At 34.4% G+C, this 11,094-nt stretch overlaps 1 long non-coding RNA gene and 1 pseudogene across 2 annotated transcripts in view; both read right to left on the bottom strand.

Moving 5' to 3' along the window:
- Nucleotides 1–679: 679 nt before the first annotated feature.
- Nucleotides 680–11,094, bottom strand: part of LOC149236455 (outer envelope protein 64, chloroplastic-like) — a 348,403-nt pseudogene continuing 337,988 nt past the window's right edge. The window contains exon 10 of the transcript XR_016246219.1: nucleotides 680–966. The product of XR_016246219.1 is annotated as an outer envelope protein 64, chloroplastic-like (transcript). The remainder of the gene's footprint in view (nucleotides 967–11,094) is intronic.
- LOC149236457 (uncharacterized) lies at nucleotides 8,970–9,573 on the bottom strand. The gene is made up of 3 exons (XR_016246220.1): nucleotides 9,510–9,573; nucleotides 9,170–9,201; nucleotides 8,970–9,070 (listed from the first exon to the last, which is right to left on the bottom strand). It is a non-coding gene; the product is annotated as an uncharacterized LOC149236457 (long non-coding RNA).

The following is an 11,094-nucleotide window of genomic DNA, read 5'->3' as shown; positions in this document are numbered from 1 at the left end:
CTGTAAATATTGAAGAATTTATACAAATATACAACCAAAACCATTTTAAGGCTATGCTAATACTACTTTCTCTGGTATTCACATATCTAAAATTGCTATTATACCAGCTAACCAATAAATTAACATTCCAACGAGAATGGAAAAGGCACAAAGGTTAAATAAGGAAATAGAGTAAGTCGAGGTCAACCTTGTAACTTCATACTCCTACCACAAAAGAGTTCTCGTATACATATATAAATTGGAAAACAATAAAATCACAAAACTATAGAATTATGGACATGGTATATCATGCAAATGTCCAAAAAGAAAAAGAGAGAGTGGTATTCTAGAAGCATAAATTGCATACTAGCAAAGTCCTCACCCTATTTTTTAAACCAAAATGGAATAAAATCAGAATAACCATAATGGAAGGAAAGAAAAATAACGATAGTGAATCATGCAACGAGTGAAACATCTCATAATTTAACGCGCGAATTTTATGGAGAAAAAAAATATATCTTTCATAGAGAGAATTCATAGCTTTGTAATGCACAAGAATCAAGAATTAATTCAGTATGTACATCGTAAATAAAAAATCCCTGTGGAAAACTTGCATGAGGTCATAATAAAATGTCTGGAATTTGTAACAAGGTATATAACCTCTATTCCCTGAGAAATGACAAAAAAAAAAAAAGAAAAATAATACAAATATATTAGGCATTTACGCAAGCATAAATTGTGGACTTCACCCCACTAGCCACAGTTTTTCTTAGAAGTATTAACAATGGGAGAAAAAGAAAATGACGAAATCTTCTCCACATTGAGTATGGGTGAGATCACAAAGGATATCCCTTGTATGCTAAGAAGAATCGTAAAAAGCCAAAAGTGATATAACAGAAACTGCCTGTAATATAAGAGTTATTAACTGGTGGGAGGTACAACTTCTATTTTTCAGTAAACGCTCAGTTACATCCCAAACGTTCTTACCTGTAACAAGAGACATAGTGTATAGTGAGTGCCATGTGTTGAGAGTAAAAGTATGCGGTTCGACGAATAACATTGGAAAAAGAGAAAACATTGACTATGATTCTTGCAGCAAGGAGGACACCAGGATCCCTTACGCTACACATTTCAGTGAGCTATGTCAAGCCAGAAGAGTCTAGCAGTGGGTCACAGGAAGAAAAGTAACCCTCATCATTAGGAGAACAGAAAATAAAGAAAAGAAAAAGTGACGACATATACCTAGCTCTTCACGAATGTAGTTTCTCTTCCAAGTATCAATCCAATCCCACGGGTTACAATACCAGTACTTAGAAAACATATGGAAAACAAAGAACTACAGACCCATAACTCTAATTTAAATTGTACCATCTGAATTCACAAACAGAGACTATGAATAATAACTCAAAAAAAATATAACTCGAAATTTACCTTCGAGAAGTGGTGAAAAGAATCTTGGCGCCACCCAAGAGGATATGAAATCAGTACAAAGAATATGTGAGAAATAACTTAAATAAATAAATAAAATAAAAAGGGTAACTAATTACAAAAAAATCCTTCGAGGGCCAAGACTGGTTTAAGGAAGCCACAACACCTAGTCAATACACTTATTTACCAAGCCACCAACACCTCACCGGGTAGTGCCACGTGGCTAACCCACCTCGCGAGTGAAGGAATCCCAACGAAATGAGAAAGGCTTGGATATTTTTAAAATAGGGTTTAGAGAAAATTGTTAATCATTGTTTGATGAGATGACAAAATCCTCACCATTTGAGCTTCCCAAGAAATAACCTCCATGTGATGTTCACATGGACCAGGCAAATGTGGCACACTATGATTGAGAATTATTTTTTATGGTTGTCTCTATGGCCTTTGCACACACCTAGATGTATTGGTTAGGGAACTGATATGAATATAGTCCAAACTCAGTATTCCTAGACAAATGGGTAAGGAAGTTCCCCTTTAGAGAAACATAACCAATGTACCTAGGTAACCATCTTAGTTCAACCAAGTCCCTCAACATAAAGATAATTTTTTTTACAGATATATACAAACACCTTAACCTTCCACCATATACAATAGACACGAGGAATTTCCTTGGGTGTTTACTGAAGCCTTGTTGTAGAATAATGTTAAGGGAAATATTGTGAACTCAACCTTCATGGGAAAGGATGTATGTGTATATATTAAATAATATTAATAATAATTGAGGAAAACCAGGTATGTGACATATGGTGTGAGAGAACTAGTTCAAAAGAATTGGGCCTAGAGGGAACTACCACCTTGAAAATAGTTTTTTGCTAAACTTGGGAATTTGATTTAAGAATTGATATGCTAATACTAGTTTGTGTTGATTATAATTTATTCCAGTGAAGCAAGGTTACAATCCAAAATGGAAGATGACAACCAACCACCTAAAGTAGAGGGCGAAGGAATATATCTAGAGTTATGAGGAATTAATGCACCAACAAATTGGCTTGTGGAGATTGTAAAGAGTTTAAAACATGAGCTAGTTTATCTCAGAACCAGTAATGAGAAGTTGCTTGAGGCAAGTGAAGATCAAGAAAGAATGATTAGAGTCCTAACTAAAAAGTACAGTCACAATATAATAGGAACAGGAGAGGATGGGGGAAAAACAGAACTCTTGAAAAGAAAACATGTGTAGATTGAAAGAGAAAAGTCCAAAAGTGGGGACGATTGAGACAAGACCTTTCCAAAAACCAAGAAATGGAAGTAGAAAGTAGAGTTGCAAGGGGATTTTAGAAAAATAAAACACCCTACTTTTGATAGGGAAAAGGAGGATGGAAAAGCATGACTCAACATGACCAAGTATTTCTAAGTTTATGAGTATGAGAGCAATTTGCAGGCTAGATTGGCCATTTATCAGTTGCAAGGAAAAATTGCTCTTTAGTGGGAAGAGGTCAAAAGTGTCCATATGTTGGAGGAAAACACAGTGTCTTGGGAGGAGTTTCAAAGGTAATTCAAGTCCAACTACCTAAATGAATGATATTATGGATGATGGAGAAAAAGAGTTCCATGAGTTGAAATTGGGACAATTATCTATGGACGAGTTTGTGGATAAATTCACAATCTTGTTGCGGTATATCCCTTATATTAAAGAAAATAAAGCTAAGGCACGTATATTTTTGACTTGTCTACCATTCCCTTACAAGAAAAGGATTGAGTTTGAAAATCCTAAAAGAATGGATGGAGTAGTAAGAAAATCAAGATTGTCTTATGAACAGTTTAAGAATAGGGGTGAAGGCACACAAACTTGGCAAGATAAGGACAAAAATAAACCTGCAATGGGGTCAAAAAGACAGAAACCTACTTGTCTCAAAAAATTTAGAAAAGACCACCAGTAGAAGAAATTCAGTAAGGGAAACACAACCCATCCGACACAATCTCAAACTTGGTCTAAACCCATGGATTTGAACAATAAAAGGATAGTTGGTGTAAAAGAGAGAGAATCGTTGAAGTGCTAGGGGTGCAGTGAAGCCCATTTGTTGAGGGATTTTTTACACAACCCCATATCTATTGAAAACATTCAAGATATCCACGAGGAAACAACTATGAATGATATTGCCAGAAACATCCCAAGAATAAGTGCAACATTGGAGGATCGACAAGCGAAGCACCAATCCACTATGATCAAGGTTGAAGGTACAATTTTAAACTAGCTTGTTTCTATCTTAATTGATCTAGGGGCTAGATTAAGTTACATTGACCCTCAAATTATGGAGAAATGTAAATTAAAATTGAAAAATTTAAGACTTCATGGTTTGTACAGTTGGTGACTATCACAAAAAGAAGGGTAACTAGCCAAGTAAAACAATATTCCATTGATTTAAATGGGAGTTTCACAGAAGTAGACTTGAATATAGTTCTCTTAGGGTCTTGTAATGTGATAATAGGCATGGGTTGGTTGGAAACATGAAGTTGTTATACACTGTTTAAAGAAAACAATAATCTATGTGAGTCAAGATGGACAAACTCAGTTAATTAAAGGCATACCGAAATGAGTATTAGTTAGATAGATCTAAGATTTACATTTGAAAATGATTACAAGAAAAGGGTGTTAGTTATTTGTGGTGCATGTTGAAACCAATGAACAAAAACTGAAAAAAAAAAGTTTTAGAGAACTTGCCAATCATCATTGAATTTCGGGATGTTTCTTCAGATGAAATATCGGGGTTACCTCCCCACAGAGACATAGATTTCTACATTGGTCTAGTGCCAGGAGAAACCCCTGTTTCTAGAGCCCCTTATCAAATTAGTACTCTTGAGCTACTGTAATTGAAGATGTAGTTACAAAAACTACTAGATAAGGGATATATTAGACCTAATGTCTCACCATGGGGGACTCCTATGTTATTTGTCAAGAAAAAGGATGACACATACATAATGTGAAAATATTATCAATAATTAAGCAAATTAACCATTAAAAATAAATAGCAACTACCCTATATTAATGATTTATTTGATCAAGTGAGGGTGAAACCATATTTGCCAAAATTGATTTAAGGACCAGGTATCACTAGTTGAGAATAAAAGATGAAGAAATTCATAAGAAAAATTTTCAGACCAGATATAGTCACTACAAATTTGTAGTGTTACCATTTGGTCTTACTAATGGATCAACAACCTTTATGTGCTTAATCAAAAACTTACTTAATAAGTACCTTGATAAATTTGTGTTGGAATTTATAGATGAAATTATGGTGTATTCCAAGAATGAAGAATAAGACAAGGAATATCTGAGACTGGTACTACAAACTTTAAGAGAACATAAATTATATGCTAATTTTAGTAAATGTGAGTTTTATAAGGACAAAATACAATATTTGGGACATGTTATTTGAAAAGAGGGTTTGTATGTTGATCTTGAGAAGGCTAAGGCTATTCTAAACTGGATGAAACCTAAGGATGTATTAGTTGTCCGATCCATTATGGGAATTATAGGGTATTACCGAAGGTTCATAGAAGGTTCCTCTAAACTGGCCTACCCTGTCACATCCTTACAGAAGAAAGGAACAAAATTTGAGTGGATAGCTAAATACCAGGAAAGTTTTGACAAATTAAAACATTTTCTTACATTGGCCCATATTTTAAAAATTCCAGACCCAGACAAAGACTTTGTTGTTTGCACAGATGCATGTTTGGAAGGTTTAGGAGGAGTTTTGATGCAGGGGAATTCAGTAGTGGCTTATGAATCTAGAAAGTTGAAAACACATGAAAATAATTATGCAGTATATGATTAGAGTTGGTTTTTGTAATACATGCTCTAAATATGTGGAGACACTACTTATTGGGAAATAAATTCACCTTGGTAACAGATCGTATTAGCTTGTAATTTTTTTTCAACCAATTAGATCTTAATGTTAGACAAGCTAGGTGGATGGCCTTTCTTAGTGAATTCAAATTTGGTGTTAAACACATAAAAGGTAAAGAAAATAAAATAGAAGATGCTATAAGTAGACATGCACATGATCTAATGAAAGTATATGTTAGCAGTGTTAGTACTGATTTCATGGGGTGGATAAAAATATCATTACAGGAAGATCATAACTACCTGGAAATTCAACAAAAATTACAACAAACAAAAATTCCAGGTTATGTTGAAAACTCGGAAAAATTGTTAATCTACTGAAATATATTATATGTTTCAAATGTAAATGTTTGGGGGCATGGGGACATAGCTAAATGTTAGCACTGTGTATCACCCCCAAAATGATGGGCAGATGAAGAGAACTAATCATATTTTAGAGGACATGCTAATAATGTATGTCATGGACAGACCTACTAAATGGGAATATTTTCTACATTTAGTAGATTTTTCTTATAATAAAAATTATTAAGTTTCGATAAAAATGAGTCCCTTTGAAGCCTTATATAGCAGATAATTCCATACGCCTTTTAGCTAGAGTCATTTGGAAGACAAGCTAATATTGGGCCCATATGCTTTACAAGAAATGGAATAGGTGGTACGGAAGATTAGGAAGAACATAAAAACTACACAAGATAGAGAGAAAAGGTATGCTAATAAAAAGAGAACTCGTAAGGAATTTAAGGTTGGAGATCATGTCTACTTAAGAGTGAAACCTGGAAAAATTACCTTAAAGACCGGAACATGTACCAAACTAGCACCATGATTCTGTGGGCTTTTTGAAATTTTGGATAGAATTGGGCTAGTAGTATGTGAGCTGCCATTGCCCAACCATATTAAAGTGCACAATGTTTTTCATGTATGTTTGTTAAAAAAATATGTCCATGATAATTCTCACATAATTGATTGGCATTTGATATAGGTGGAACCAGAATGATACTTACTAGCATATCCACTTCGCATATTAGATTAGAAAGATATATTGCTCCAGAATTGATTCGTTGCTCAAGTTAAAGTGCAATGGAGGTACTTTACATCTGAGGACACTACTTAGGATCTAGATAATAAGATACAAGAGGCTTATCCAACACTGTTTCAGAAGGAAAGCAATTGGAAAATGAAAACCGAGGATGATGTTGAATAAAAAGTGGGGGAAGATGTAATACTTCTCTATTATTTATGTTAATATCTTTAGATTTCCAGGCTAGACTATTTTTAGATTTGATGGTTGGAGAGCCAAGTTGGATTGGAAATGAATGAGAACAATAAGGTTATTGCGATGTAATAAATATATTTTTATTAATAAATAAAAAAAAGTAGGAAATTACTTGGGAAAGAAACACTATAGTAAAGAGATTTTGGACAAGATTTTGAAACCATTATTGATGGATATGATCAAAACAAATCTTCCCTTAAATGAGTCCTAAAAATCCCTAAGAGGTGATAGACAAGATTTAATATGATGAGAGAAAAAAATCTATTAAATCACTTAGTTGGAGAAAGACACTAAGTATGGGTGGAATAAAATGTTGTAGGAGAGAAAAGTGGGATTTAAAGAAAAAAGGAAAATAAGCACCTTTTTTGGAAAAAGAAGAAGAAGAAAGAAGCCTAGTCAAGTGGGTTGGTAGACCCAAAAGCACGAAAGTGCTAAAATATTCTAGGGAAGAAATGGTATAAAGTACATTACCTAGGAATCAAAGGGGTTGTTGATTGCATTGGCAAGAACATATCTGCTTCGGGGCAACTACTGGATTAAGTTCATGGTTGGGAGGAAAGTGTGTCTCCCAAGTGCATTTCCAACAACATATATGGTTATAAAATATTCTAAATTTGTCTTACTTTTAAATTATGATTGAATACTTGCGCACATGAAATAAGTGAGAAATTTCAAGCAAAGTAGTGTACGAGTTAGAAAATATGTTGAATTTGTTTTACCTTTAAATTATGATTGACTACTTACGCACATGAAATAGGTGAGAAATTGCAAGTAAAGTATTATACAAGTTTTTCATGGTTATTGAATTGGATTAATTTATAACTATATGACTCTTGTACATCTCAGTTATTTGTTTGTGACTATGGTTATTTTCTTTGATGGGGATATGATATGTGTGCATATTTACTAATATGCCCACATAATGCTACAATTTTGTGATTTGGTAGAAGTAAATCAGAATTGTGAGATTCGAACCTTGAGTTTAGAAAGTTGCATCTTAACTCCAAGTTAGTCAACTCTCCATATTCTCGCAGATGGTATAATTTAGAAAAGAAAATTTCAGAAAAAAAAATAAAAAAAAAAATCTCTAGGAGGGTTTAAGAGGTAAAGGCAACGGTATTGGTAGATCATCGGTCAAATGAATATGAGTCGATAGGCGTGGGTCACAAGTTAGTTCAACTATTCCTGGTGAGGAACAAACCTTTTAAACTACTATGGTATATAGATGGAAGTTTTCCTTGTTAGGCAGTGAATATGTAGTAAGTCCTAGTTTGAATACTATTAAATGTTTTACCAAGATTAAGCACAACAGATAGAGAAAAATAAAGCTCGTCTCTGCCCTTAATCAAGAGTGAAAGCGATTAGACGAATTGGTTAAAAAAAATCAAATTGTGCTTGGATGACATTTATCTATCAAGATGCACGAGGGGCAAGTAGAAACTTTTAAGTTATGAACAAGAAAATCGTAATCACAACCAATATAATAATCCATTTGACAGTGTTGGGTGTCCTTAAATATTGAAGAAGCTATACAAATATACAAACAAAACCTTTTTAAGACTACATTATTACTACTTTTACTAGAATTAACATATCTGGATTTGTTATTATACCAACTAAAACCTAAATCAACATTCCAACCAGAATGGAAAAGGCACAAAGGTTAAATGAGGAAATAAATGATGTCGAGGTTGACTCTATAAATTCATACTCCTACCACAAAAGAGTGCTCGTATACATATATAAATTCAGTGTCAATAACATCACAAAATCATACAATTATGAACATGGTATATAATGCAAATCTCCAAAAAAAGGAGAGTGGTATTCCATAAGCATAAATTACATACACCAGTGATTTCCTCGCCCTATTTTTTAAACCAAAATGGAAGAAAAGTAGAATAACCATAATGGAAGAAAACCAAAATAATGATAGCGAATCGTGCAACTAGTAAAACATTTCATAATTGAATTTGCAAATTTTATGGAGAAAATAAAATATATCTTTCATAGAGAGAATTCATAGCCTTCCAGTGTGTAGGAATCAATTATTAATTCAGTAGGTACTTGTAGATACAAAAACTCTATGGGAAACCTTCATGAGGTCATCACAAATAACTAGAATTTGCAATGAGGCACATAGCCTCTATTCCCTTAAAAATTACAAAAAATAAAGATAATACAAATATATTAGGCATTTATGTTGGGGGCCAAACAATAATGGAAAGCAGCTTGCAGGTTGAAATTATCGACTTTACCCCACTAGCCATAGTTTTTCTAAGAAGGATTAATAGCCGGAGAAACAAAAAAATCTCCATGCTAAGCGTGGGTAAGAGCACGAAGGATATCCCCTATATGCTAAGAACAACCATAAGAAGCCAAAAGCGATATAACAGAAATAAACTTGTAATATAGGAGTTAAAGTCAATGGTGGGAGGCACAAATTATATTTTTTAGCAAACCCTAAGTTACATCACGAACATGCTTACCTATAACAAGAGACAGAGTGTATAGTGAGTTCCATGTGTTACAAGTAAAAGTAGGCGGTTTTAAAAATAACATTGGAAAAAAAACATTGACTAAGATACCTATAGCAAGGAGGAATCCATGCACCATTACTCTGCACATTTCAGTGAGCTACGTCAGGCTAGAAGAGTCTAACGGTGGGTCACAATAAGGACAATGACCCTCATCACTAGGAGAATGAAAAAGAAAGAAAAATAATGACGACATATGCTTGGCTCCTCATTGAATGTAGTTTCTCTTCCAAGTACCAATCCAATCTTATGAGTTACAGTATCACTACATAGCAAACATGGGGACCACAAAGAAGTAAAGACCTGGAACTCTAATTAAAATTGTTCCATCCAAATTCATGAATAAATACTTCGACTAATAACTCAAAAGAAAAGAGAACTAAAAAATTACCTTGGAGAAAGGACAAGAGTGGCAAAAACACAAGGAATAAAGGGATAAAGGGACACCATCGTAGTTGCATAAAAAAGAACCATGGTTACACCTGAGCGAACATAAAATCATTATAGAGAATATATGAGAAACGACATAAATAAATAAACAAAATAAAAAGGGTAACTAATAACGTTTTTTTTTATGTTACCAATTCTTGGAGTGCCAAGTCTGGTCTGAGGAGGCCACAACGCCTGGTCAATGCACTTACTTTCTGAGCCACCAACACCTCACCAAGCCGCGCTACACAATATAACTCACCTTTCCAACGAAGGAATTTGAACGAAATGAGAAAGATCTGGATATTTTCATAATAGGGTTTAGAGAAAATTGTTAATAACCATTAGATGAGATGGCAGAATCCTCACTGTTCGAGCTTCCCAAGAACTATCCTCCATGTGATGTTCACATGGACCAAGCGGATGTGGCGCACTATGATTGAGCACAAAGTTTTATGGTTGTCACTTCAAAAGCAAACAAAACCTCCATGGCCTTTGCACACACCTAGATGCATTGGTTAGGGAACTCATAAGAATATAGTCCAAACCCAATACTCCTAGACAAATAGTTTAGGAAACACCCCTTTAGTGAAAGATAACCAATGTACCTAAGTAACCAACTTAGGTCAACCAAGTCCCTCAACATAAAGAGAAAACAATTACAGATATACATGGAAATGATATATACAAATACCTTAACATTCTATCATGTACAATAGAGGAGAGGAATTTCCATGGGTGTTTATTGAAGCCTTGCTTTAGAATAAATGTTAGTGGAAATATTATGAACTCCACCTTTAGATCCTCTTAAAGTAGGAAGATTGTCTACTTTGCTAAGAGCCATATCTTCATCAAAGGTGACGCCATGGCTGATTTCAACTTCCCTTTGACTAGCCACATAGATTCTATAGCCCTTAGCATTTTTACCATAGCCTACAAAGATTCCTTTATTTCCCGATGCACCCAATTTATTCCTTTTCTCCATTGGCACATGAAAATATACCGGACTTCCAAAAATCCTAAAATGAGATACGTCATGTTTCTTACCAGTGAACATTTCTTTGGGAGTCTTGGAACCCAATGCTTAATGAGGGCATCGGTTTGTACATATACGACGGTATTTGCAGCTTTGGCCCATAGAAACTTCGGAAGTCTTTGATCACGGAGCATAGCACAAACAACTTCCACAATCGTACGATTCTTCCTTTCCACCACACCATTCTGCTGAGGAGTATATGGTGTAGTAGTGTCCCTCTTAATCCCAGCCTCTCTGCAAAAGTCATCAAACTCATTGGATTCATATTCAGTCCCATTATCAATCCTTAAGATCTTTATCTTCTTTTCGGTCTGATTCTCGATCAAGGCTTTGAAGTGTCGAAACCAGGAGAACACTTCATCCTTCTTTTTCAAGAAGTATATCCAAGTCTTGCGAGAATAATCATCTATAAAAGTGAGGTAATATAAATATCCTCCCAAGGAGTTCACAAGCATCATGTTGGATATGTCTGAGTGGACCAACTGCAATAAATCGGAGGTCTTGCTTTGGC

Source organism: Pinus tabuliformis, chromosome 8 (assembly GCF_031772625.1).
Source record: "Pinus tabuliformis cultivar Carrire ecotype Pingquan chromosome 8, CPIR1, whole genome shotgun sequence".
NCBI lineage: Eukaryota > Viridiplantae > Streptophyta > Pinopsida > Pinales > Pinaceae > Pinus > Pinus tabuliformis.
Note: the sequence above shows the minus strand (reverse complement) of the source record. Positions and strands in the feature narration are given on the sequence as shown.